General features: G+C 36.3%; 1 protein-coding gene across 6 annotated transcripts in view; it reads right to left on the minus strand.

The window, feature by feature from the left end:
* The window catches only part of Lrrc4c (leucine rich repeat containing 4C), a 1,388,491-nt gene that overhangs the window by 1,120,138 nt on the left and 240,917 nt on the right, over positions 1 to 27,436 (minus strand). For all 6 annotated transcript variants that reach the window (XM_057780295.1, XM_057780297.1, XM_057780292.1 and 3 more), the window contains exon 2: positions 20,188 to 20,375. The gene's annotated coding sequence lies outside the window, so the exon portion shown is untranslated. The remainder of the gene's footprint in view (positions 1 to 20,187; positions 20,376 to 27,436) is intronic.

Genomic DNA, 27,436 nt, shown 5'->3' on the forward strand with positions numbered 1-27,436 from the left:
GGTTTTCATTATTGCTTAGGCTTTTCCCAACATTTAACAATATTTACCCAAAGACACACATACACAAATATATGTATACATATTTACACATATACACACATCACACACACACAAACACATACACACATGTACATGGAGACATGAACACACACACACACACACACACACCTGGTAAGTACAATCACATTTTGATATTCTTTCTCTTAGTCTTTGTAAGACCCTGTCAACACAAGTTTTAGTGCCTCGGTTTCATTTTCTCCCTGGATACACATTAACTCTTTCCTGAGTAAACACAGTTTTTTTTTTTGAGTAAAAACTATTTTAATGCTTTAGTCCTTCCCTGTCTCTTTTCTGATCAAGCAGTTTCACAAATAGACTGATGAAAGGGGAAAATGTTTAGGGAGGAAGTGATATGGTCCAAAAACAATTATGCTGACATGGGCTCAAACTTTTTTGTCTATCTCAATAAAATACAAAGTAATTGCAGGAATGGTTTGACTTTCCAACTCTAAAAATTTATTCATATAACATTAGTTCTAGCTCCATCAGTTACTTAAAACATGAATTGAATTGCTCTCTCCCAAGTTTACCTATGCACCTTAAAGAAATTTATGTTCTCTGTGTGATTAATCTCATTGCTATATCTTTGTAGTCCTCAATTGTGCTTTAAAAACAAGCTTCTAAAATTCCCATTTTATGGAGAAAGCAATTGAGGTTCTCGAGTTGCTTATCATCCAGCTGAGGTTTCTGGAGCTATGATGCCGTAATTTCAGGCCTGATGGTCTTCACAGGAAGGCCTCTGGATATTTAGAAAGAAGTGAAAATTCCACTCATATCTGGAAAGATCTACTTAGTATTAAAATGGTTGTCTAGGAAACCCACAGTATGTATGAATATGCACAAATATATGCATAAACATGCACATTCACACAGAGTTGGTAAGGTATCAAAGAATCGTTGGTTATAATACTTAATTACGAGAGAATTTTGCTTTGAAACTGTGCTCTTCTTTTCTGTTCCCCAGACTGTAGTCATTATGGAGGACTTTATTCCTTCACAGAAGATGTAAATTTACTTCACTTTTCAGGGTTTCATTGTGCATTTTAAATTGTGGAATTTAAACAGAAATGAAGATAAACAGAAATGAAGATGGGTGGCCTTGCACACTTAAATTTTATTCTAAGGATCACATGTATTTTACTATCCATTACCAAAAATCTACCATAATGTAGAACATAAATCTTATAATTTTTGAAAATCTTACCCCAGGAACTGAGGAAATGTTGCTTTGGTCATAACTTCCAAACACTTGGTAAAGTCAGGTATAGAATTATAATTATGAGCCTGAAGATGCACAGAGAGGTACATAGAATTCTATTTGAAGATAATTGGATTTAGATAAGTAGCATTAAAAATTAAAGCTGTAGTATTTACTTTGATAAGTGCAAACATTTCTTTGTTCCACAGGCCAGACAAAGGAAGGCAAAGAACACAACAGGATGGTCACTGGGGAAGCAGATGACATTGGCCAACAATAGAGCATCGTAAGCCAGGTTGCCTAAGGACATAATTGAGTAACTTCAGATGCCAGAGTTAACCTCTCTTGTGTCAGCTCTCCCATTTATTGAATATCAACCTTTAATGAGTTAATATTTATTAGAAGGGTGTCAGCTACAAAGTTAGTCTTCCAAGTGTGAGTGTCAGTATGGCTGAGGATATATGTGTAAATCCAATATTCACAGTTGAAACTGCCTGTCCTTCAAGACAGACTGTGGGAGGACATCATGTAGAGCATGACACTGACATTCATGTCACACTGACAGGAAGGAGGCATTTGTCAGGCATGCCATTCTCACGATGTAGTCAAAGAGGCACACACAACTGTTAGATCAGGATGAGGCCTCCCAGTCCCCTTTTCTTCAGAGGGTAGAATGACAAAACTAAATAGGTCCTCTTCATATCGCGTTTTTGAGTGTCCAGCTGGTAGAGGCAGAAAAAGCAACTTCAGTGTAACAAGAGTTTCAGAGAACAGATTTGGAAGAACGTATGATCCAGGCCTTCTAGAAATAGATGTGCTGTGATGCAGACTGCCAGGAATTAAGATTACCCTCATATCTGTTTCATTCTTGAAGGAAAGAAGAATGATATAATGATAAATGCGAGTCTGATTCACAAGCCTGCCAAAACAAGTGAAGTTATTGGTATAGACTAGGTTCCATTTTGTGTTATCAACACTTAAACCGAGAGAGATACAATGACTGTGACAGAAACAACTTGGTGCCAGAATCCTTACCTATATCCAGCCTCCATCAGCCACACACCAATCCAACTGACAAACCCAAAATTGGCAGTCAGGAACATCATTGGAAAAGCCACACCCTTTCCTCCTCTGTGTAAGTGGCCATTCTCACATTCAGAGCTTTACAAGGAAGATTGTGATTTTTCTTTCCATTTAGAATCCAAAGTCCATGCTGAACTGGGCATTCTTTACTTGATACTGAAACATGTGTGCTCAGGGCTTAATTGTCTATTTTTACTTCCATCTTTTAGTGATGCAAAAAGTATGCTAAGAACATTTTATGTGATGACAGCCAATCCATCTCTCTTTCTGCCAGTTTCTTTCTAATTATATTCACTAAACACCTACTGTGTGTCATGCACTGTAGATTATATTATGAATAATTCAGGTAATATGTAGCCCCCTAAATGTCAGAGAAGAGAAACAAGATGTAAGTAAAGACACAAATAGACATGGTGTTTGTGAAGCCTGATCAGAGATGCGGAGGGTGTGAGGGAATGGCAATCAGCCTGGACAGCTGTCCACTTTAGAGGGGATGATAAGAAATGACATTTCTCAAATTACGACCTTGAACAGAGTCATACAGTTTGAAGAGTAACTGTTCTTTCTAGACTTTAGGCAATGATTATTGAGTGTGAACATATACAAAGGTCCCAGACACATTCAAAGCTCCAAAAAATGAGATAAGGTTCAGTATGTTCAGGAACATAAAGGAAGCATGTGTGATGGCAGCAGAGCAAATAAAGGAAAGGTGATTTCTTCCAAGGTGTGTGACTTTGATGCAGAAGGACTGTAAAGGACTGAAGAGTCTTCCGTTTTAATTGACATTTATATTTAATATTGCAAAAATCAATGCAAATGTTAAGCAAAGAAATCTCCTACTCCAACGTGTAGTGTATCCAGACTATGGCAACCATGAGATGAATTGGGAAGGCACTAGTCTTCAAGGTGAGAGATAATGGTGACTTTATTCAACTGCTATGTCAAGTAGAAAAAGGAGATACTGTATTTTCTTAACTTCAAATATGAATTAAGAAAGTTGTTAATCATTGATGCCTAAACTTACATATTATCTTAATAATAGTCAGGGCTCAAATCCTGGCCAGTGTATACCAAGACAAGCTCCCGCTCAAATTAACTATTGACTTTTTAATGGGTTTGACAAGGAAATGTCATGCTTCAGGTATCCTTATCTTCTTGGGATCCCACCTGTAAATTGAGCAATGCTGTTTCTTATGTGCTAGGAAATCTAACATTCATGACAGCCGTTCTATGAAGCAGATGTTACTGTTATTGTCATTTAAGGAGAACCCAGAAGAAATAAAATTTTGAAAGTCAAAGGCAGTATTTGAAAGCTGGCTGCTGTGTCTACCCTGAGGAGTTGTACAGTATACACAGGCAGGAGGAAAGCTACCAATATTCTCTACAGATTTCCAATGAAGGATTTATATAAAACATAGAACAGCTTTTTATGGTAAATTCATCAAAATGCAATTCAACAGACAGAGCCTCCCACACACTTTGGAGAAGAAGAGATCACTTTTAAAAAGAGGGAGATAAAAGATTTATATTTTAGCTAGCCTTAGGTCTCCAAATCAACAATTGCACTGGACTGGCTTGTTTCTAATACCAATAGTAGAAGACAGAGATGGATAAATCCAGCTGCACTCACTGTTGTTTCTGACACAACAATTTCTCAGGCAGCCCCAACTTAAAACACATGTGGAGGTTAGCTTCTGACAAGTTTCAACAAGTTAGGTCTGTAGAGTCTCCAAATCAACAACAGAAAGCCCAGTATTATGAAGGAACACAACCAACAAAGCAGCAGCAAACAACAAAAGGGCCTCCTTCCTCTCTTCGGGGTCCAGAAAGATCAAAGGCCAGCTATCATTTTCCATAGCTCTACCCTTGCTCCCAGCTTCCCTGGGATATAGTCTCTATCTCCTCTGCATCCTCTGAGACCTAAAACACTTGTACCAGAATTTCCGACACTTCCAGGTGCCCTTTTGTCTTTTAGAGACTCCTCCAGTTTTGTAAATAAAATTCAGCTAATTTAGGCTTTTCCAGGACAGAGTTGCAAATCCCTTTGTCCATAGCTAGAGTATCTTAGTGTCACAGAGGGAAACTAATTTGAAGTGGACAACTTAGACCTCCCAATATGAATTTTTGTTATTGTATTTAATTAATACTTTTTCCCCCCTCCCTCCTCTCCTCCAAGTCACCCCTACTCTTTTTCAACTACAGCTCCCCTTCCACTCCTCCTCTTGCTCCACTCAGAAAGGGGTAAACCTTCCACAGGCTTGAACAAAGTATGGCACATAAGTTGAGGCAAGACAGAGTTCCTCTTCTTGTGTCAAGGCTGGGCAAGGAAATCCAGCATGGGGAACGGGTAAGAAGAGACCAACTAAGTGCCAAAGACAGGTCCTGATATCATTGCTAGGAACCTAACAAACAGACCAATCTATACAACTGTCACACACATGCAGAGGGCCTAGGACAGTCCCATGGGGGCTCCCTAAATGTGGTTGGTCCAGAGTCTATGAAGTTCCACAAACTCGGGACAGCTGTCTCTTGTACAAACACATTGGAAACCAATATGGTGGCTTCTCAGAAAATTGGGAAACAATCTAGCTTAAGATACAACAATACCAATGTTGGGCATATATGCAAAGGATGCTCAATCATACCACAAGGACACTTGCTCAACTATGTTCATAACAGCATTATTCATGATACCCAGAACTTGGAACCAAACTAGATGCCCCTCAACCAAAGAACAGATGAGGAAAATGTGGTACATTTACATAATGGAGCATTACTCATCTGTGAAAAACAAGGACTTCATGAAAATTGCAGACAAATGGATGGAACTAGAAAAAAATCATTCTGAGTGAAGTAACCTAGACATTGAAAGACAAACATGATATGCACTCACTCATAAGTGGATATTAGGAGTAAAGTATAGAATAAACAATGTACAGTCCACAGCCCCAGAGAGGCTAGATAATGAGGACCAAAGAGGAATGCATAGATTTCCCTTGGAAGGGGAAACAGAAGAGATCTCTTAGATAAACTGTGGTTGGGAGAGAGAAGGATGGAAGGATGGAAACTAGAGGGAGCATGTTAGAGACTGACTGGAGGGGGGAGAGTAATTAAAGAGACATCTTGATAAGGGGGAACATTTTGGGATTAGGAAAAAAATCTGACATCAGGGAAACCCCCAGTCATTCACAAGGATAACCCTAGCTAAGACTCCTAGCAATAGTGGAATGGGTGCCTGAAGTGAGATCTACTGTAATCAGATTGGTGACTACCTACCACATTCTAAATTCTTTAATTATTAAAACAAGGGACACTATGTGAAGCTTTCTCACTCTCCAAAACAAAGAACATTAATGTGATCTATAATTTTCTTTGGAATTCTACTAACTTAATCAGAATTCAGGTCCTAACTCTCAGAATCCAGGACTTTATCTATTGTTTTAAACTTACATCCTCAGCACTTGGGAGGCAGAGGCAGGCGGATCTCTGTGAGTTCGAGACCAGCCTGGTCTACAAGAGCTAGTTCCAGGCTCCAAAACCACAGAGAAACCCTGTCTCGAAAAAGAAATAAAAATAAACTTACATCCTTCTGTTGTTAAAAGTGTTTTATGCTTCTAAAATATAGAGATTGAAATAAAGTATAATATGATGTTTTCCTACCTGTACTAATTCTTCATTTGCTTTTTCTATAAGGATTAAAAACATTTTGTGCATTTATGATTGAGCTACTGAACCCTTACAAATTTAAACTTGTGGTCTTCAATCCTACATGAAAATTTATAATCACACCTGGTGTTCTATAAAATTCAAAGTACCTTGGCTCTGCCTGGAAGATTCCAATTTAATTGTTGTACAGAGAGTCGAGAAACTATTCATTTGAAAAGCCCTCTTTCCTAGTCTTCCTGTGAATTATTATGGTGTAAGGGATAGAAAATAAATGCTCTCAGCCAACCAACATAATTTTATACAATATCAAATAAATTGTGAACTTCCAACATATTCGCATGCTGAAGCCACAACCTTTGTTGTGACAGTATTTGAAGTCAAGGCCTTTATAAGGGATAGGAAGATCAAATGAGTTAAAAGATCAGGGCTCTACTCCAATAGGACTTTTGGTGTTAGGTCATAATTTTCTAAATTTTTAAAAAAATTTTTTGAGATTGTAATATAATCACAACATCATTCTCTTCCCTTTCTTTCCTCCAAAACTTTCCCTATACTCTTCCTTGTTCTCTTTCACATTCACGGCCTCTTTTATTTTTCTAATTGTTATTACATGCATGTATGTATCTGTATGTATATTTGTATTCCCAAATGTAATATGCTCAGTTTGTATAATGTTACTTGGCTGTATGTTTTCAGTGTTGATCATTTCTCTTTGGAAAACAACAAAAGACAATGTTCAAACAAAGGGCGAAAATCCTACCAGGCCTCAACCCTACACAAAGAACTACAGGCGACTAAAGAGTTCTGAGAGCAGAAGAACTAGACTTGGGGGGAAGAGCTCACCAACTGGACCCATATGTCATAAGATGAGGAAATGTCATCAGATTACTAAAAACATTTATGCATCTAAAATCTAGCCATTTCTCCATTGCCTGTCTAATCTCTTTATCTCATCTGTTCTCATCCAAGAAAAGAACATGTAAAAACACAGCAAAGAAGCAGCCATCTATAAACCAAGAAGAAAGTCCTCAAATAAACTTAACTCTTTTAGTGCCTTGGAACTAGACAATCGGCTCCCAGAGCTGTGTAGAGGTAAGGATCTGCTCAAGTCACTGAGTCTGAAGAGCTTTGCTTGGGTAACTTAAGAAAACTGTAATAAATTTTGATTCTGTGAGATAAGATCTTGCTATAAAAATTATCTGTTAACCTAGAGATATCTTTGAAGATGAGCAATTGTTAAGAGTAGAAACTGGAAGAATTATCTTGAATACACTATGGAAATATGAACATAAGAGAAAATTCTAGAAAGTTCCTGGTAGGTGTGTTGACTAATACTATGTCAACTTGATACAAGCCAGAGTCACTTGGAAAAGGGAGCTTTTCTGCTAGCAAGTCCATGGAGCATTTTCTTGATTGATAGTTGGTAGGAAGGGCCCAGCTTACTGTAGACAGTGACATCCCAGGGCTGGTGTTCCTGTGAGGTGTAAGAAAGCAGATTGGACAAGCCACCTAGAAAGAAAGCCAGTAAGCAGCATTTCTCCATGGCTTCTACATTAGTTCCTGCCTCCAGATTCCTATCATGCTTCAGTTCCTACCTTGCTTTTTTTCTCAGTGATGGAATAGTTCCTGAAAATGTAAGATGTAACTAATCCTGTCCCCCAAGTTGTGTTTTGTCATGGTATATGATCACAGCAATAGAAAAACCTAAGACAATAGAACATATTATCAAGGGGAAGAGGGAAGCTTAGAAAAAGTAGCAGTCACCTTTCAAAATGCACCTCTCATTGTGAATAAAACGTTGGGAGAAATGATGCTGTTAAAGGTGTATCTTGTACTGTGTTTGTAGTTCATTTGATGGAGTGCTTGCCCAGCATGTGTGAAGCTGCTTTCTATCTCTGTCACTATACCATCTGGGCATAGGGGCACAGCTGTATAAATCTAGTACTGACGAGTCGGAAGCAGAGAGACTACAAACTCAAGGGCAGTCCTGTTCTACATCACTGGAGGCTAGTGGGGTATAAACCAGACCCTGTTTCAAAAACAAAAGAGATCTGCTTGTGACATATCAGAGAAAAATGAGGACTAAGCTTTGTAGTGTGTAACTACAAAGAAGTCAAATTATACATGGTTGTAAGCATATGACTGAATTATTATCTAGTATTTCAAAAAAGAACCTTATAATACATACAATTTTGTATTTTCATTATGAAAAATACATAGTGTTGAAGTCACATTCTGCTTTCTTATTAGTACTTTTAATAAAATGTGAGGGGTGGGAATGACATCAGAAGAACTGCTAGGCAAAACAATAACAATAACAAATACATACTCTGAGATTTGGAAAACTCTCTGCCATATCACATTGGAAAAAAACACTTTCTGGATTGAATATAAAAAGTGTGACTCTACTATGCATAATTCATTCTTTAAAGGGATTATGAACAGGGCTTACCAGTCATTTTAACTAAAGCCAGGAATAGAAATGAGATTGTTCTACCAGACACCGCCAACTGGAACTAAGTGGGACAAAAGCAACCAGGCAGAATGAAGGCCAGATGTCAGAATTTGGTAACTAAGCAATTTGGGAACTAAGGTTTCTTCCCAAGAATGTGAGACCTCCTTTAGGAAAAAGAACTACTGAGCAGAGAGACAATTTGGAGGCCTTTCTGGCAGTTGTTTTTCCTACAGTCTGTGAGCAAACCTTCCTTCTAAGATTCAGTAAATAGTACTACACCATTGTTGTCAGTAAGTTAGGGAGTGCTCGACCAACAACTCAGGAAGCTCCTAAGACTGTGAGAATGGGCACCCATGGAGTGAGGGATTAGGACCATTTCTGAGAACTGAAGAACTCTTAAGTCAAAGGCAATGTTTCCACTATCATAGGCCAGTCGAGCACAGCAGCCTGCAGAGAGGATTACTCTCAATCTTTGAAATCAAATGAAATTACCTTGATGGATTTTTTAACTTCCTTGGGAATTTTGACCTTGATATTTTCTTTTTCTAGTCCTTTAGAATATGACTGTTTAAATAACACTTCTCCAAACCTTGCATAAAATTTCAGGTTTTACTTGCTCACAGCTGGGTAAAAAGTTTGCATCAGTACACATCTTTTTCCACTTCATTTTTATACATCACAAGCTGACTGTTGAGTGAAATATATGATGGAAATAAGATGTTTGAAATCTGGCTCAGTGGAGTGAGTGTATCTTGTGTGTTATAAGGGCATGAATCCTGACCACTTTTAGACTATAATGGATGGAACTGTGTCCTGGAAATGCATGGGTTAAATGTTTAAATCCTAACATGACTCATCTTGGAGAAAGAATTAATAGGAGGGAAAATTAGTATGAAAATGGAAAAGAAGTGATTTTAGTTACATAAAATAATATTTCCATTAAAATGGAAGATGATAATGTTCTTCTTTCTCTGTGTCTTTCTCTGTCTCTCTGCCTTTCTACTTTGTCATGTTCTTTCCTTTTCCTTGATATCCAAGTTCATTAATTGTAAGAATATATATTTTTAATTCTGTTGCCTGAACCACACAGTTAATGGCTTTTTGTTATGGCAGTTCAATAAGGCAATATGCTATCTATTGTGAGATCAATGGGCTGGTGAAAATGTCTAACATCTAAATGTGTAAGAATGTAGGTGGAAGTTTCTGTAGGTGGAAGTTTCTGTCCCGCCTGGTCCCTCAACCATTCAGTACCTTTTTTTTTTTTTTTTTTTTTGAGACAGGGTTTCTCTGTGGTTTTGGAGCCTGTCCTGGAACTAGCTCTTGTAGACCAGGTTGGTCTCGAACTCACAGAGATCCGCCTGCCTCTGCTTCCCGAGTGCTGGGATTAAAGGCATGCGCCACACCGCCTGGCCTCAGTACCAAACAATTACACAGAAGCTTATATTAATTATAAACTGTTAGGCCTATTCACTCAGGCTTATTACTAACTAGCTCTTACAACTAAAATTGACTTATAATTTGTCTATAACTTAAATTGTCTATGTTTAGTCACATGGCTTAGTACTTTTCTCAGTAAGGCATTTTCATATTACCTCCTCTGATTCTGACAGGAGACTGACTCTCTGCCTTTCCTCTTCCCAGAATTCTCTTAGTCTGGTCACCCTGTCTATTCTTCTTGCCTGGTTACTAGCCAATCAACACTTTGTTAAACTAATACCAGTGACAAATCTTTACAGTCTACAAGAGTGTTTCCCGATAGCCTAAGAACCTGAAGGATCAAGAATTATTGGTGCTTAGTCTGCTGCCCTTCAGCAAACTAGGCTAAGAACAGAAGAAAATTCCAACACAGATGAGAAAAAGCTTAAAAATTCACTGTTTCTCATATGTATATTGTTGAAAGACAGAACACAGCTCTTTGTCAAAGGACTGCAGCAGATATTCTGATAAAAATCATGAAAAACTCTCATGAACAATCCTGTTGCAAGTTAAAAAGTGTCCTGGAGTACTTCTGTTCACTCTAATATACCTACAGAGTCCATAACATCCAGTTACTATCAAATGAACTAATCTTTATCATTTTTTTTTTAACTTTCTGTGAGATCAGGAATGTTTTCCAGGAAGGTCGGGTAGACAGGGTAAATGTAATACTTTTCTGACTACAAGTGACTATAAAGAATACATAGTCTCCTTCTCCACAAGGTTTGTTTAAAATCACTATCACTTTTGATATTGAGCGTTACCAGTGATCTGTAATCTCTTTAAAAATAAACATAAGTAAGATAAAATATAAGGACTGCTGCACTAGAAAATGGATCAAGAACTTCAGGAAGAAATGACCCACTTTCATATCAAAGATGGAGCTCAATAAATCCCCAACAGCTGGCATATAGCTAGCATCAAGGATATGCTTTATAATGGGTGTGTTGAGTTCTGAAACCATGTCCTATGAAGGGCTAGGCTTATGACATAGGACCTTCAGTTTCTTCATATATAAAATGTGGTGATTTTTTTTTGTGTGTGTGTGTGTGCTATAAATAGAGCTTGCCTGAAGATCACAGTGTGGAATTAAGCCATGAGTTAGCCATCGAGGCCAAGCAGTGGTGGCACACACTTTTAATCCCATGACTTGGGAGGCAGAGGCTCTGGATTTCTGTGAGTTTAGAGTCACCCTGAGCTACTCTATATTGATCCAGTCTAAAAGAGGACTCAAGCCAGGCAGTGATAGCTCACATCTTTAATCCCAGTACTTGGGAGTCATATGCCTTTAATCCCAGCACTAGGAAGGTGGAGATAGGAAGGGACATGGCTAGGCGGAGAGAGGAATATAAAGTAAGAAGAGACATGAATAAATTGCATTTAGTCTGAGGACTTGTAGAGACAGGTTGCCCCATTTGGTCTGAGAATTTTGTAGAGGTAAGAACTAGTGGTTGGATGCTCTGGTTCTCTGTTCTGCCAACTTTCACCCCTAATATGTGACTCCAGTTTTTCTTATTAACATCAATTAGAATTTGCATTGCACTGAAATGAAAATAAATAAATACGTATACCTTTCATGATTTCTGAAGAATTAAAAGTGTTAACATTCTGGAACTTTTTGACTTCAACTAGAATACTTCAAAATTTTATGAATCATTATGACTTTATTATTTCAATTTATAATTGTTGCCTTTATTTTTTTGTTACTGAAAATTCAACCTCTATTAAAATCTGAACCTCACTTTCCATATATTATTACCCAAATAGCATAAAAATTTGCAATAGTATTATTATGGGGTGTGAGGTAATTGATTCATAAAATAGTTTGGTAACACAGCAAGTCCAAAGATAGTGTTTATTTTATGTAAAGTTATGCGAGAAGACAGACATTAGTTCTCACACAAGGCTCTTTCTTTCATAAACAGTTATAAGGCTGATAAAATACAAACTGACAGAGAAGGTGTTAGCCCACTCATTTTAATTTAGTTTTAGAATCTATCACAAAGCAACTGGTCATGTAACTCTACATCTAATTCTACTGCTTGAGTCTTTGCTACCACATCTTAGATGTGTCACAGGCAACAAATGGTCCGGGGCCCCAAATCTGAAGTGATTGCAATACTCAAGTAGCAATGTTACACAAAGTTACAAAACAGTGAATTATAACAGACATCAGTTAATAGATCAATGCATGGTCTAACAGTAAACCACAGGATAAACATAAGCTCCGACGAATACACTTAGTGCCCTTCACGTCTCTCTTCTCTTTGAATTACTCCAGTGCTCCCGCAGCAGTCTTAATGAAACCGGACATAGTCTGAATTACATTCTATCAAAACTGAAGCAATCACACATCAACTTGAATTAAGTTCTTTCCCCAAAGATCTAACTGATACAGCAAAGAAGTCAGAAAACACATTTTGACCTCTGTTTCTTATTCTCATTTGTTCATTCTGCCGTAAATCTGATTTGAACTCATTAAAATGTTCTTAAGTGTACTAAATCTTCCATTAGGAAAACGACACATGAAGCTTTTAGACAAGCTTGTTTTTTTTTTTTTTTTTTATTCTACATGTTAGGCATCAGAATTGGAGTTCTGAAATTCCTCGAGTGATCTGCCTTCCACATATGGATAGGTAAAATGTTAAAATCTGTTTCCAGTGGGAAAAGAATTGAGGCACACTCACTTAACCTTGAGTAAGAAAAATAGTGAACATAAACATTGTTTTTTTCTTCTTTTATTTATATCTTTTTTTTTTTTTTTGAGACAAGGTTTCTCCATGTTGCCCTCGATGTCTTGAAACTTACTCTGTAAACCATACTGGCCTTGAAATCAGAGATTTGCTTGCCAGGGCCCCCCAAGTGTTGGGATCACAGGTGTGCGCGACAGCACTGTTTGCTTACTTGCTTGGCTATTTGTTTGTTTGTTGGCATTGGTCTATTTTTTATAAAGTGTTAACATCATTACTGCTCCAGATGACAGGAATGCCATTGTTAGTATTTCCAGGCTCCCCATTTTATGTAGTTCCTGAGTACTTCTATGTCCCAAAGGGCTAACCATGGGTGTATCTTTGATCACAAACATCTCTTCTTGTTTCTTATTAACAACACTTAACAATCAGTCTTAAAGCAGTAAGGAGTGAACATCTACTTGTACTTAGAAAGCATACTTAATCAAATTGTACTTATTTCAAAGAGAATCTGAAGGTATCACAATATAAATATTGATCAGGTATGTGTAAGATGAAAAGTTGAAGATGATCAATTATATTCCTAAATTCCTTCTGTGTTTATTCTTTGTTTCTATCTTATATTGTTTTTCAATAGTATGTATATATATATATATATATACACATATATATTTCTATGATAACTTATTGAAATATAATTTGACTATCTAAAATGCCATCTTATCAAAGAGCATAATTTAGCGGCTTTTAATATCATTGCAAACTTGTATAATGATCACCAATAATTGATTTTAGAAGATTTCATTACTAACTTATGAATGATATCATTTCCACCTTCCTTGTCCCAAGCCCTGGAACCATGAATTCACTTTTTTTTTTTTGTTAGTCATCAAGGTTGCTTTTTAAAGTTATATTAAAAAACAAAGTCAACCCCGACACCTTGTTTTTTAGCATTCCTTTTCTGTCAGGTATTAACGTAGTTTTCTTTTTAATACATTTATTTACTAGTTTGTTAGGTATGCAGTGATGCCTGTGGTGGTCAGAAGACAACTTGCAGGAGGCAGTTCTTTCCTTTTACTGTATAGGTCCCAGGGGTTGAACTCAGGTAGCCAGGCTCCACAGCAAGCACCTCTATTGTCTGAAACATCTCAAATGTCTAGTTAGCTTGGTTCTGTTGAGAATATCTGTCATAAATTCACCTTCTGTTTCTATGGATTTGTTTATTATTGTCATTTAATACAAATTTTATTTGATTTTATTATAATGTTCTTAAATAAACTATGTGGCATTTTGTGTCTATTTTCTATCACATAACACAGTGATTTAATAGTCTAGGTTACAACATTGTGCTTCACTCTTTTTTCAATTTCTTAGTGATTTCATTTATATGAATATTTAACATTTTGTTTATTCATTAATCAGATGACATTTGAGTTATTTTCACCTCTAGGTACTATGACTAAATTACTGTAAAAATCATTGTAAAACTATTATATGTATTTTCAGTTTGGAGGAGGAACACATAATAAACAACAAAATCTTTGGGCTAAAACAGAAATGAATTGTTACCAATTTTAAAAAATGATTTTGAAGTGCTTCTATCATCTCAATATCCTATCATATATGCATTTAAAAATTTTAATATATCATCTTTTGTCAGAAAATTACCTTACACTATTTTATTTAATAATACTATATTATGGAATTTGGATACATTGTGAATATAAAGGCCACACAAGCTTTTCACCATTAAAGAGTAAAAGGCTGTACTTTATTATTACTCATTTACTAAAGAAAGATATATCTTTTACTATCACCTTTCAAAAAGGATTAATACCTATTGCTATTATAAATTTCAATGAAATTCTAGGACAGAAAGCTATGAATCATGATATGGACTATAGAACAACAACAACAACAAAACAAAGCAGCATAGTAAATGTAGATAAGTGGAGTAGCCACAAGTAAGTCAGCATTAACTATTCAATTTTATTTTGTGGAGATGATTGAGATAAACAATATTGAGATCAGCAAATATATCAAATTAGGAATCTAAAAATAGATTGGAATTGAAGTGGTACTTCAAGACACATTCTTAAAGCATAAATAGGTGGGTAGAAACTGAATGTGTTGCGCTAAGTGACAGTCATGCTCCCAGCCCAGTGTGCAGCAGTCCAGCTGTTCTTTGCTGCTTTGTGCCTTAGCAGCAGTGATGGCAAAGACAATTTTCTTATTTGCTGACAGTTATGTTGATGATGCGGAAGACAAAATAGCATTTCTCTTCTGGGCAATGTTAATTATGGAGTGCTGACAGGAGTTCAAAAATAAATCCAAGTCCTTCAAGTCAATGTCCCACATTAATGTAATATGGAGAGCAAAGCACATAGACAATTGTGGGGGAAGTATTTGTTTTGCGCTCTATCCCTTTTCCTTCAGGAATGGAATCCATGTTGGTTTTAAAGCACAATAATAGCTTGAATATGGATTCTGTCTACCCAGAACTTTAATTTAAATGACTCAGTTTTTGAACAAAGAATGAACATACAACCATATCTTCATTTTCATATATCTGAGCAAAGGTCTTACAGATTAGCAAGGGTATTAAGTTTCAGAATAAAAATATCATACCCCTTTCTGTCTCCTCACTTAGTACTGTAGTATGTCATCATTGCAAGCGTAGTTTCTGAGTATAGACGATTAGGTATCTTGCATAAAGTTAGTTATGGGAGCAGTTGTTAGGAATGAGATTTAAGGCACATAGTGAATGTAAGATAAAATCCTCCCAACTAGCCTTTCTAAGCCTTGGTTAATTCTTGTTAGAAAGTCATTAAGACATTAAATTAACAAATTTAGTACACATAGGTTATGATGCAAGGGTTTAGCACTTACTGTAGATCTATGTTTAATAATATATGAATCAGTATTATGTTCTATTATTGAAGAATAATTTAATTGAATTATTGTCCTCACGCTTTAAAAAGTTTTCATTTATGAATTTATAAATATGAATATATACACATACAAATATATAGATTATTTATATATGTAGACATAAAACAGCAATATATATGTATAAAACGATTAAAGAAAAACTCAAGTATTTGAAAAGAGCAAGGTGAGGTATATGGGAAAGTTTGAAGGGAGGAAATAGAAATGGGAAATGATGTAACTATTATAATCTCAAAAATTTAAAATAAATGCTTCTTTCTACTTCAATTTAATATATGGAGTATTGACACTTAAGCAACTTGCCCAAGGTCAAACAACAAAAGAAATATTTAGGTTTCTGACCCATGATTGGCCAAATAGAAAGTAGTATTATTTAGTAATGTTTAAAAACATGGTGGTCCATTGATTGAGGGACCTTACATATAAGGTTGTGGTCTAAGAATAGAATCAGTCACATGCACTATATGAACAGACATAGAAATTTTGTTTGTTGCTTTTTTCTAAGAGCTAGAATCATCCTAATGGTCAAAAAGAGAAGCAGAGTTAATACATTTTGTTATGTGCATAGAATAAAGTAGTATATAGCTAATAATAACACTCTGGTAGAGAATTACCTCACCTGGAAAATAGTATTAAAATATTATATTCCTGATGAAATCCACTTAACTTACAAAATTTAATTAATCATTTTTTTCTTTTATATGTGTATTTTTTCTGTGATTCTTTCCAAGTAAACTTGAACCTGCCTTTCTCCGTACAGCCATGAATCTCAGCATACTGCATAGAGTTTCACTCAGCTATTTGGGTGGCTCTTTTCTGCAAGTGGGTATGACTTCTACATGGACAGAGAACAGACTTTACTTCATTTATTACCCAACCTATATCTCACAGAAAAGAACTAGGAAGTATTTAGTAAATATCCAATGAAGAATGAATACATTATAGGATGCTGCTTTTAGCACCGGACTCAATTTACTTAATTCAAGAATGTCCTAAAATAATAAGCTTCCTGTTGCTTAGCCATCTTACTCCTAGCAAAAGAGGATGAATTTTACGCTCCTAGCTCCCCTTGCCTTACCAGGATGTGCTGAACACAGAAAGGGCCTGAGATTTTGGAACTCTTAAACTCACCCCCTGTACAGCATGGTCTTGTGATATTTGTTGAGTCTGGCAATGTTCTGACTTAATACACAGGTTTTAATATGAGATTTATTAATTTCCATGTAATATATTAATGGTCTTTTCTAAATATATTCCTTAAATTAAGCTCATATTTCTTTATCCTCTAAGGATAATCTTTTAATTTTTAGTCATAAAGATGTTGAATTGTGAAAGTTTAAACTACAACAATGCATCCTCTGTTGTGTTTGCCATTTTATTAGAGCTAAAAGCCACCTCAAATTTTAAAAACATACTTAATAATTTGATTCAATATTTTTGTTTTGTTTGTATTTTTAAACTAAAGCATGTCAATTAAGTTATTAAGTAGCATTGTTCATGTTCCTTTCTATATGAACTTAAGGTGCAGATATTATGCATTTCTCCAAAGATTGCAAAGCTCCCCTCACCTTCAGGAATGAGTAAAAGAGAGTTGCTACATGCCATTCATGAAGAGGAAGAGGCCTTTCACCACTGGTATCTGCACAGCCAGTATTTTCATGTTCCCTCAAGAAAGTCAGAGAATGGGTCATTGGAGAAAAAGTCAAAGGGAAAAAGGGCCAGCAGCAAAGATAGAGCACCAGAAAAAGTTAGCCAAAGCCAAAATAGAAAGACTGCTTTCAAGAAACAGTTCATCAATTCCTATGCTTTCTTGAAATGTGGGTATGTTCTTGTACATATAGGTATAACTATGCTTAGGGCTGTTGAGCCTCCCATAGCCTAAAGGAATTTCTATTTATTGGCCAAGGTAACTTTTGCCCTGTTAGAAAGCATATATATGTGGGTTAGTCTTATCCCAGCCATGTAAAAGTACAGATTTTTTTTTTATGGGACTGGCAGGGGGTGTTTGCCTAATTCTGTTCAGTGTGCATGCAGATAATAAGTCAGCTGGTTTCTCAGAGGTGTAGTTCAGTGATGTTCGCATATGTACTCCACTTGCCAAGCTCTAGATTGTCTGAATTTTTTAAAACATCCTAAAAGAATCAAGATGTATTCAGAAATTCTGAGCATATCAAGGAGGATTGGAGGGAGTGATAAGAAAATCCAATCTCAATAGCACAGAAAAGGTGCCATGGGGTGCCTTAAATACATCGTCTGGTTCAACCTTGATATCCATTAAGAGACAACTAGAGAGTCTTAAAGACTTCCTTAAGGATCAACAAATATTAAAAGTCAAATCAAGGTTGAGACCATTTCTGACTGGCATATATTGCCTGAGTAATGGGAAACTTTATGCATTATGAAATAAAAACAACTGTGATAATGTCTTCTGGGTACTTTCTTTATGCTAGACACAGTTCTTCATGTTTCGTATGCACAGCTTTACTGACTCATGAGGTCAGTGATGTTATTGTTGTCCTTCTGACAACAACAAAAACAGAGCAGGAGATGAAGTAATTTTATCAAGGGCATCCAAGTAGCAAATAAGTGTTCATGCTCTTAACATAAAATATTTTTTTTTTGCAAAGAAGATCTATAATAAAAAGTAATTTTTCTGTTTCTTACCAATTAACTCTCTCCATTTCTCTGCCTGCCCTCTGGGTTATTGGCAGCACAGTGGATACTTCCTAAAGAGCAGTTCAAAGTCAGAGACCTTGAACCTGACCAGTAACATGTTGGACAATGGACATTTGCAAGTAAAGGTGTTTGCACGATGGATACACGGCGTCATACGCCTCAGCTACCAATGAACTAAGATGAAGGAAGAGGTGCTGAGGAGGTGGGAAAGGAGGAACAAAGTGGGTTTTTAGTTGTTGGTTTCCTTTTTATTGTCTGTTTGGTTTTGTTTGACTGTTTGTTTTAAAAATTAATATTCTTATTTGAATTTTTATTTCTTATTTTTATTTCATCATTATTTCTTTTTAAGTTTTTTTTGTGGCAGATGTTACAAGAGTGAAGGGCAGATAAGGAAGGACTGGAAAATGAGGGGAATTGGGGTGAAAAATATAAAATTTATAAATAATCAATAAAAAATTGTGTTTAAACAAAATGTTTTTCAAATAATTACTAGTCTCCACACATACATATAAGCCTGTTTACATAGTGAAGAATACTTACAGCACGAGATGTTATCATAAATCACAAAACTATATTGAACAATATTCTTTTGGGAACTACTGCTCTTTTACACTAAGAACTATAAGATTTATTGAGGTAAAACATGAAATATAATAGCTTATTATACTTATCTAAATTAAAACATAAAAGTATGATATAAATAAACATGCCAATCATTCTGCAATCTTAAAAAAATTCAAAGACTCTAATGATATTCACAATAAAAGAATGTCCTGTTTTGTGAGCATAGCTGATTTTGCAGTAACAGCTATTCTTTGAGCAAGTAGCTGAATCTTTCTAGGAGGGTTAAAAAAAAATTTCTATGACACATGAACCTCTATTGACTTGCAAAGATACTCCTACTGTTAAATTATAAATGATTTTGAATTAGTTTGAGACATTTTATATTTATAAAGTACATGAATATATTAATTTCAATTGGGAGGTTTGGAAAGAATGAAATTATGTTTATAGTATTTACAAATAAAATTCAAAGTAACAAACCATACCAATAGCATGGTGATCTATCTGTCACAGAGGAAAGTTCCCAAAGATGCTGGCATACACAAGAGAAGTCACTAATTCTGAATTTCCATTCATTTCTTTTGGGTCATACTAGATTTGACCTCTCCCCAGCTTTCACTTTCAGTCCATTGAATAGGCTCACCAGTCTCCTAGGCAACAACACATTGACTTAGAATTCCAAAACCAAGTTAAATTTTACTTTCTGTTGGAGCACAATGCTGCAATACCAGGGGACTGCAAATTGTCAACTAAAAACACAAGACTGAAACACACAACAGAAAATCCATTAATTATTGTGATGTTACTGACGTGAGCACACCACTTCCAAACAATTTTGTATGCAAATACCGTACAGCTGAAGGTTCTAGATCACAATATTTCAACCACAGTTCCACCAGTGATTTGTTAAGTGAAAGACACTGTTATTTGTGGATTTGGAAACCCAACAGACTTGCCTTTTTGAAAGACATTTATCCTGTTCTAGAGTGCCAAATTATTTGGAGACTCAATCTCAGTAGGTTGTGGAAAATGTCTACAGAGCTGAGTGTTTTATGTCAAGGATTTTGAGGTGTTCATGGGGCATACAAAAGCACAAGACCAAGAATCTCTGGCACCACAACATTGAAAACAACAACAACAACAAAAAAAGGACATGAATCTCTTCTCACAACAGGGAATTAGTTATAAACAAAATGGCAACCCATTTGCTTACATCTCAGAAATGCAACCACAAAGTTTGGACTCAATCCCTGATCTTTTCAGAAGGCCAATGATCCTCTCAATGAGATAAGTTTGTAGCTTAGTTCTTGGTTCCCCTCTTGAATGATGTTTAGATATCCAGGTAAATTAATATTGAGAGATACACTCACCTGCTACTTCTGTCCCTGTAGGTTATCCTCTCAAAAATAGGCTGGTCCAGACTGGCTTTTGTGTGTGCATGGCATTCACTCTTGATTACTCAGCTTTAGATGATCTTGGACGAGTTATTAATTCTCTTTGAGACTCAGTATCCTCTTCATCAAATAGAGATAATAACAGTAAACACTTCATTTGGTTTCTGTGAGGATTAAATGAGATAATCTATGTCAAGTGTTTATCATATTTTTCGCACATAAAGCATTTGAAACTGCTCACTGTTGTTGTCGTTGTTATAATTTAGGATTTGATATGAGGGGATCATTTTAGTACTATAAAGGAGATTTTTATCCTTTCTCAAAGGAAACAAAAAAAACAAATTTATGGTTTGCACAATAATAATAGAGAACCATTAACTTATAGGCTAGCTACAATGTCATTGTTGGTAAGGTATACTATATTTGATGAGGAAATGATACTGACTTTCAGATCAGAAAACAAAAAATCTCCTTGTAGAAGATTTAGATTTTCCCAAAGAAGCACATTCTTACTTTGTTTCTCTGAAGCTGTTTGATTAGAAAAAGAAAACAATACATGATGTTTCATGTGGGAAATAGTTTTCATACGTCACAGAGACAACCAAAAACTTGAAGTAATAATGTCTACTAAAAGCTGAGCAGCCATGACATTATCATGCATGTTAAAGAAAGGGATCTCTAGGGCTATCCTGACCAATCTGGGAAAAGGGAGTGTGCTCTACCACCTGCACATGTCCATAGGAAAAGGGTTGGAGTTCAGGTTATTACAAACACATAGGTGTTAAGCATGCTAGAGGAATTGTGATTTTTTAAAGAAGCCTCTACTGATGTGGGATTTTCCTCTGTATGCTATGAATATCATTGGTTAATAAAGGAACTGCTTTAGGCATATAGCATAGCTATAAGGGAACAGAGCTAGGCAGAGAAAACTAAACTGAATTCTGTGAGAAAGGAGGCAGAGTCAGAGAGAAACCATGTAGCCCTGCTAGAGACAGACACTGGAATTTTAGCTGCTAAGCCACTGCTACTTGGCTCTACATGGATTAATAGAAATGGGTTAAATTAATGTGCAAGATTTAGCCAATAAGAAGCTAGAGCTAATGGGCCAAGAGGTGATTTAATTTATACAGTTTCTGTGTGATTATTTCGGGACTGAGCAGACGGGAACTAACTAGTGGCTTCCTTTTACACGCTTCCTCATTAATACTAGTGTTGGAGCTACCTGATGTTTCATACTATACAGATCAAGGCACTAATCACTCAAACTCATAGTATGGAAGAAGACGTGAAACACCTAAATATGTTAAATGAATACAGTTGGAAGAATGACTTTTTACAGACAATGCATGTGCCATGCTTAGAGAGAATAATTTTTTTTTTCTACTGGGAATGCTTTGGCTTTCTTAGAGGTATTTGACTGAAAGAAATTCCTCTGCTCACAAGAAGTATCTATTGTATAGGATTAAGACATTTGCCACTGGTTCTTTTTGAATTTTTGAGAATTTCATACACATATACAATGACATATGATCATATATATACTCATTTCCATCTCCATCTTTATTTTTCCCAAAAATGTATCCTTTTCATTTTACTTTGTTTAGTTTACTTTCTTTTTAAATATACTTAAACAAAACCAATCCTTTCTCATTTTATATAGCAAACCCAGTTCCCACTCCCTCCCCTCCTCTGGTTTCCCCCACCTTCCCCAGGTTCCCTCCATCTTCCCCCACCCCACTTCTCGTTCATTCCTCAGAGAGGGTAAGGCCGTGGGGTATCAACAAAGTCTGGCACATCACTTTGAGGTAGGACCAAGCCCTGCCCCATATCTAGATTGAGTAAGTTATCTCTCCATAGAGAATGGACTTCAAAAAGACAGTTTATGCACTAGGAATAAATTCTGGCCCTACTGACAGTGGACCCACAGACTACCTAAACCACACAACTGTCATCAACATTCAAAGGGTCTAGTTTGCTCCTATGTGGGTTCCTTCACTGTCAGTCTAGTCAGTGACCTCCCAGTAGCTCAGGAAAGTTGTTTTTGTCCCTATCCCCATCATGGTTATTACCTATAGTTCATATTATCTACCATTCCTCCCTCTCTTGGACTGGACTCAGGGAGTTTAGCCTAGTGCTTAGCTGTGGATCTCTGCCTCTGCTTCCATCAGTTAGTAGATGAAGGTTATATGATGACAATTAAGGTAGTCATTAATCTGATAACAGGGGAAGGCTAGTTCAGGCATTCACTACTACTTAGGGTCTTAATTAAAGTTATCCTTAGGGATTTCTCTGAATTTCCTTAGTGCCACGTTTCTTACTAACTCAATAATGGCTCCCTCATCATGATATCATTTTCTTTGCTCTCCCCCTGTCCTTTTTCCATCTTGACCATCCTGTTACCTCATGTTCTCCTCCCCATCCCCATTCCCCCCTCCCAAAATTTAAGAGCTTCATACACAAACACTAAAGTTGTTCTTTCCATCCATTTCCTCCATGGTCATATTTTATCTAAATTCATAACTTCGTATTTAATAATTATTGCTACCTCCCTACTTACACTTTCTACTGATATTTCATGGGTTATTATTGTTTTTGTATCTAGGGGATGCTATAATGTAACAGGTGGTATACTGTATCTATGGCTGTTACAATTCTCTCCTATGACTTTTCTCTCAGCCTTGGTTATAGGAACTGTGTTAGAGATGTATCAGCTGGCACTCCTCAATCATCACTTATTCCTGATTTTTTAAAATGTGTAACTCAGGCTGCCCCTGAATTCATGATTCTCTTGCCTATGTCTCCTTCAGGAAATCCTACTGGTGTGTGCTAACACAACTGGCTTATTCCTAATATTTACTAGTTGTGGATGTAGTAGAAGTCTGCAGCTTTTGCAAAAGAGAGCTTCTTTGAGGAGGGTTATGAGTCACAATTGTCTGCGCATATTTATAATACAACTAGAAATTGCATTAGTTTAAGAAAATGCTGGTGCAATTAATGGTGGTCATATGGGTTTAGGACCATCTAGAATATGGACAAACTACCAGTGGCCGCATAGAGTGACTCTCTTTCTTCAGCAGCTACCAAATGCCAATAACTCCTCAGTAAGGGGTAGGTCTGAAAATCTTCTCCATGTTGGTTCAAAAGTTTGGGCAGCACTGACCTTGTGCTCTGATTCTTGGAAAGGTTGAGGCACACCTTTTTTATCCATGAGATTTATTGGCTCTGTAACTATGATTCTCACCCTAGAGATTAATTTTTACATAGTGACATTGGAATAGTAAAAAATGAATTGAGCCTTATGCATATTTACCCATGTAGCTGTACCCATGATAAAGTTGATATTTGAATACTGAAAGAAGTCAGCATTTCCTTTTCCATTCAAAACATAGATAAGGCAACTGATTCAATATCTCCCTCAAACCATAGTTGTATAATTCAGACATCATTTGAGTCCTGTTGACCTTGGGATGATTAAATAAATCTAGAAGGGTCCCTTTACTCAGTTTTCCATGCCAAAACTTCTATCTCTTTGCCTTCTGTGAAGGTTAACTTGGTTAATATCTGATATATAAGAGGTAGCTAAAAGTTAGTTCTTTTGTGTGGTTTATGTGACTTTAAGCATAGCACAATAAAAATAATTTTAAGATTTAGGTACATATATGGATCTTTGTGTTAAGAATTTTCTTTCTTTTTTCAGCTACCTAAGGTGTTTGAAATACAATAAAACATTTAATGGATGACTGCAGAAACTTGGAAAGTGTCTTATGACCTGTGCTCATAAAACACCAGTCAGTTTGACACCTCTATTCGGAACAGGAACATGAGGGTTACAGAGAAATATCACAGAAGGACATTTAATAAATCATATGAAAAGTGCAACTTCATCCCATGCCACTCAACTCAGGAGGATGCTGCTGTCCATGTCACTTAAAGTGTGATTCCTTTGAAGGGGTGGAGAGAAGCTCTATTACTAGTCATGACTGCTTGGAGTTCCAGTCGGTTTTTAATCATTTTGCATCACTATAGTGATAGTCTGCTCAACTGGGATTACAGCCTTTATGTGCATAGTTTTGGAAAGCTGAAACCTTGGTCTGTTTCCCAAAAGCTTTTTCCAGTAACTTTTACAATCCTGTAGACTGGTCATGGCTTTCTGAAATCAGTGTGCTACTATAGAGCCCCAAGCAATGATTGCCTATACAGAAAGTCAGGAAAGGCACACTGGGTTGGAAGCAAATGTTTCCATTAGAAGAGAGACTTAACAAAGCTCTCCAATTCCTCTGTCCAGACTGTTGATAAAGAAAAGGCAGGCAAAAAATTATTAGCAGGTTATCAAAGCCTACATGTTCTCCTTTTTCTCAAAGAAGAACATTGCTTCATACTTCCTAAAGAAAAATTTTAAACGGAGAGATATCAACTTCAATGTCTTGTCCCTACATGCAGACTCTTATCACTGTAAGTACTGAGAATTCAATTTCCTTCTTCAAATGTCAAAGCAAGTGATTTTCTTTTTTGTTGAACTAGCTCTTCCATCTGTGTGCTCGATTTACCATCACTTGTCTTTGCCACTGATTGATATGTCAGTGATCCACCATTAGTTTTGTATTATCCTTAACGCCTTCACTATTGGCTTATTCTTTTCCAAAATGTTCAAATCCTTACCATTATAAACACACACACATACAGAAAAACACCACAGGACATTCATATATACATGCACTTGTGTTTTTTCAGTTTCCTGCAGGGATCCCCATCTCTATTTTCCATCTACTATGAACTCAAAAGAGATGGTATACCCTCGTGGTATTTAAATGAATCCTTATAAATTCTAATTCTCACTCTTGGGCAGCAATTGTTTTTTACCGCTAATTCATTTTCTTTTTCTTTTTCTTTTTTTTTTTTTTTTTTTGATTTTCGAGACAGGGTTTCTCTGTGGTTTTGGAGCCTGTCCTGGAGCTAGCTCTTATAGACCAGGCTGGTCTCGAACTCACAGAGATCCGCCTGCCTCTGCCTCCCAAGCGCTGGGATTAAAGGCGTGCGCCACCACCGCCTGGCTGTTTATTCATTTTTTAAGCCTCCTATAATTTAATGTTTCATGAAAGAAGAAAATAAGTGATGAAATCTTTCTCCTTTTAAGTTCTTTCCTGTTCTTCAGTGTCGTTCTCACGGTCCTTTCATTCATCTAGTTACTATATATCAGACACCTATTTTCTCCAAGAACTACATAGCACACTTTGATTGTTAATTAACTTACATAAGGTAGGATACATAGCTATACTGCACATATTTTTAAACTTTTGTAGAAAATTGAATAATTTAAATTACACACTAAGTAAAATGTATAAAATTCTGCTTTTGTTTGGAAGCTCAGCATTCTATGAACATATTTTTTCCACTTAAATAGTATCTTAAGTTACTTTGGCTTCATATATAAAGCCCAAATTTACTATCATTTTCAAGTTACCATTTACTGTCATGACATTACTGGACTCTGTCCCTACAGATATCCAAATGTCTAAAACATCCAGTACACCAATGCTCATTCTTTTAGTTGTTAAGATCTCTTATAATTTCTTGCTTTTAATCTGTTTTCATTTTACTTGGCTCTAACACTTCATGGAAGTGTAAGTAGATAACATTTGTTTGAATTGTCATTGGATGATGTGGCTGGCCTCAGTCATTCTGAAGACTAAGATTCCCTTTCCCAGACCCACCAATCTATGAACCATGGTATCTACCATTCTTTCTATCCCCATTCCTAAAATATGTCTGAAATTCTCGTTGGTTTAATGCCGGGCGGTGGTGGCGCACGCCTTTAATCCCAGCACTCGGGAGGCAGAGGCAGGCGGATCTCTGTGAGTTCGAGACCAGCCTGGTCTACAAGAGCTAGTTCCAGGATAGGCTCCAAAACCACAGAGAAACCCTGTCTCGAAAAACCAAAAAAAAAAAAAAAAAAAAAATCTCGTTGGTTTAAACACTGACTTATACGTGGAAATGTACATCTTAACTTGTTTATTATGACAGCAGCTCTATTCCCAAAATGTTCATTGGCTGAATGAGTGTGTAATAAATAAGAATTGTCATAAACTCTTAATATTGTATATGTAAATACTATCTTATTTTGATCTCTTATTTCAAATCTCACTTTAAAGAAATGAGCACAGTCTTTTTTTTTTTTTTTTTTAGTTTTTATGAATGTGATGCAGGATCTTTTTTTCTTATTTATTTATTTACTTTTACTTAAAAATTTCCACCTCCTCCTCTCCTCCCATTTTCCTCACCCTCCCCTCATCCCCTTCCCCTCCCTCTCAAGTCCAAAGAGCAGTCAGGGTTCCCTGCCCTGTGGGAAGTCCAAGGTCCTCCCCGCTCCATCCAGGTCTAGGAAGGTGAGCATCCCACTAAAACTAGGCTCTCATAAAGCCAGTAAATGCAGTAGGATTAAAACCGAGTGCCATTGTCCTTGGCTTCTCAGTCAGCCCTCCTTGTCTGATACATTCAGAGAGTCCGGTTTGATCACATGCTCCATTAGTCCCAGTCCAGCTTGCTTTGGTGAGCTCCCATTAGATCAGCCCCACCGTCTCAGTGGGTGGACGCACCCCTTGCGGTCCTGACTTCCTTGCTCATGTCCTCCCTCCTTCTGCTCCTCATTTGGACCTTGGGAGCTCAGTCCAGTATGAGCACAGTCTTAAGAAAAAGATGAGACTGAGAAGGAATGACCATAGCATACTAAGAGAGGAAATGCCAAGTGAGAGTCAAAGTCAAATAAGAGCAGTTTACAAGTTTGTGAATTAATTGCCTATTCATACATAGTTTGTCAGTGTTAATGCTTATTTCAATGATTACTTATGTCAATTATATTACTCTTCCCTGAAAGAGCTGTATTTAACTGTTAGCAACTCTGAACATTATAAAATATAGCTCTTTGGACAGTTGTCAAAACAAGTAATTATGATGACAAGGAGCCTTGGGAATAACTCTTAAAATGAAATAAATCTAATGTTCTTTAAAATATATAGGACGGAATTTTTTGATTTTTAAAATGACATTGTAAATATTCAGATTAATAATATTATTACAGTATTAAAAAGGAATAATATTAATTTTAAGGATAAGCAAAATATATACATTCATTTGAAATGGTAGAATAGAAAATACCATGATGATAAGAATAGTTCTTTTTTCTCACCTGGAAAATTAGTACTAGGAAACAGAATTTTACATTTGCTTT

Source organism: Chionomys nivalis, chromosome 9, assembly GCF_950005125.1.
Source record: "Chionomys nivalis chromosome 9, mChiNiv1.1, whole genome shotgun sequence".
Classification (NCBI taxonomy): domain Eukaryota; kingdom Metazoa; phylum Chordata; class Mammalia; order Rodentia; family Cricetidae; genus Chionomys; species Chionomys nivalis.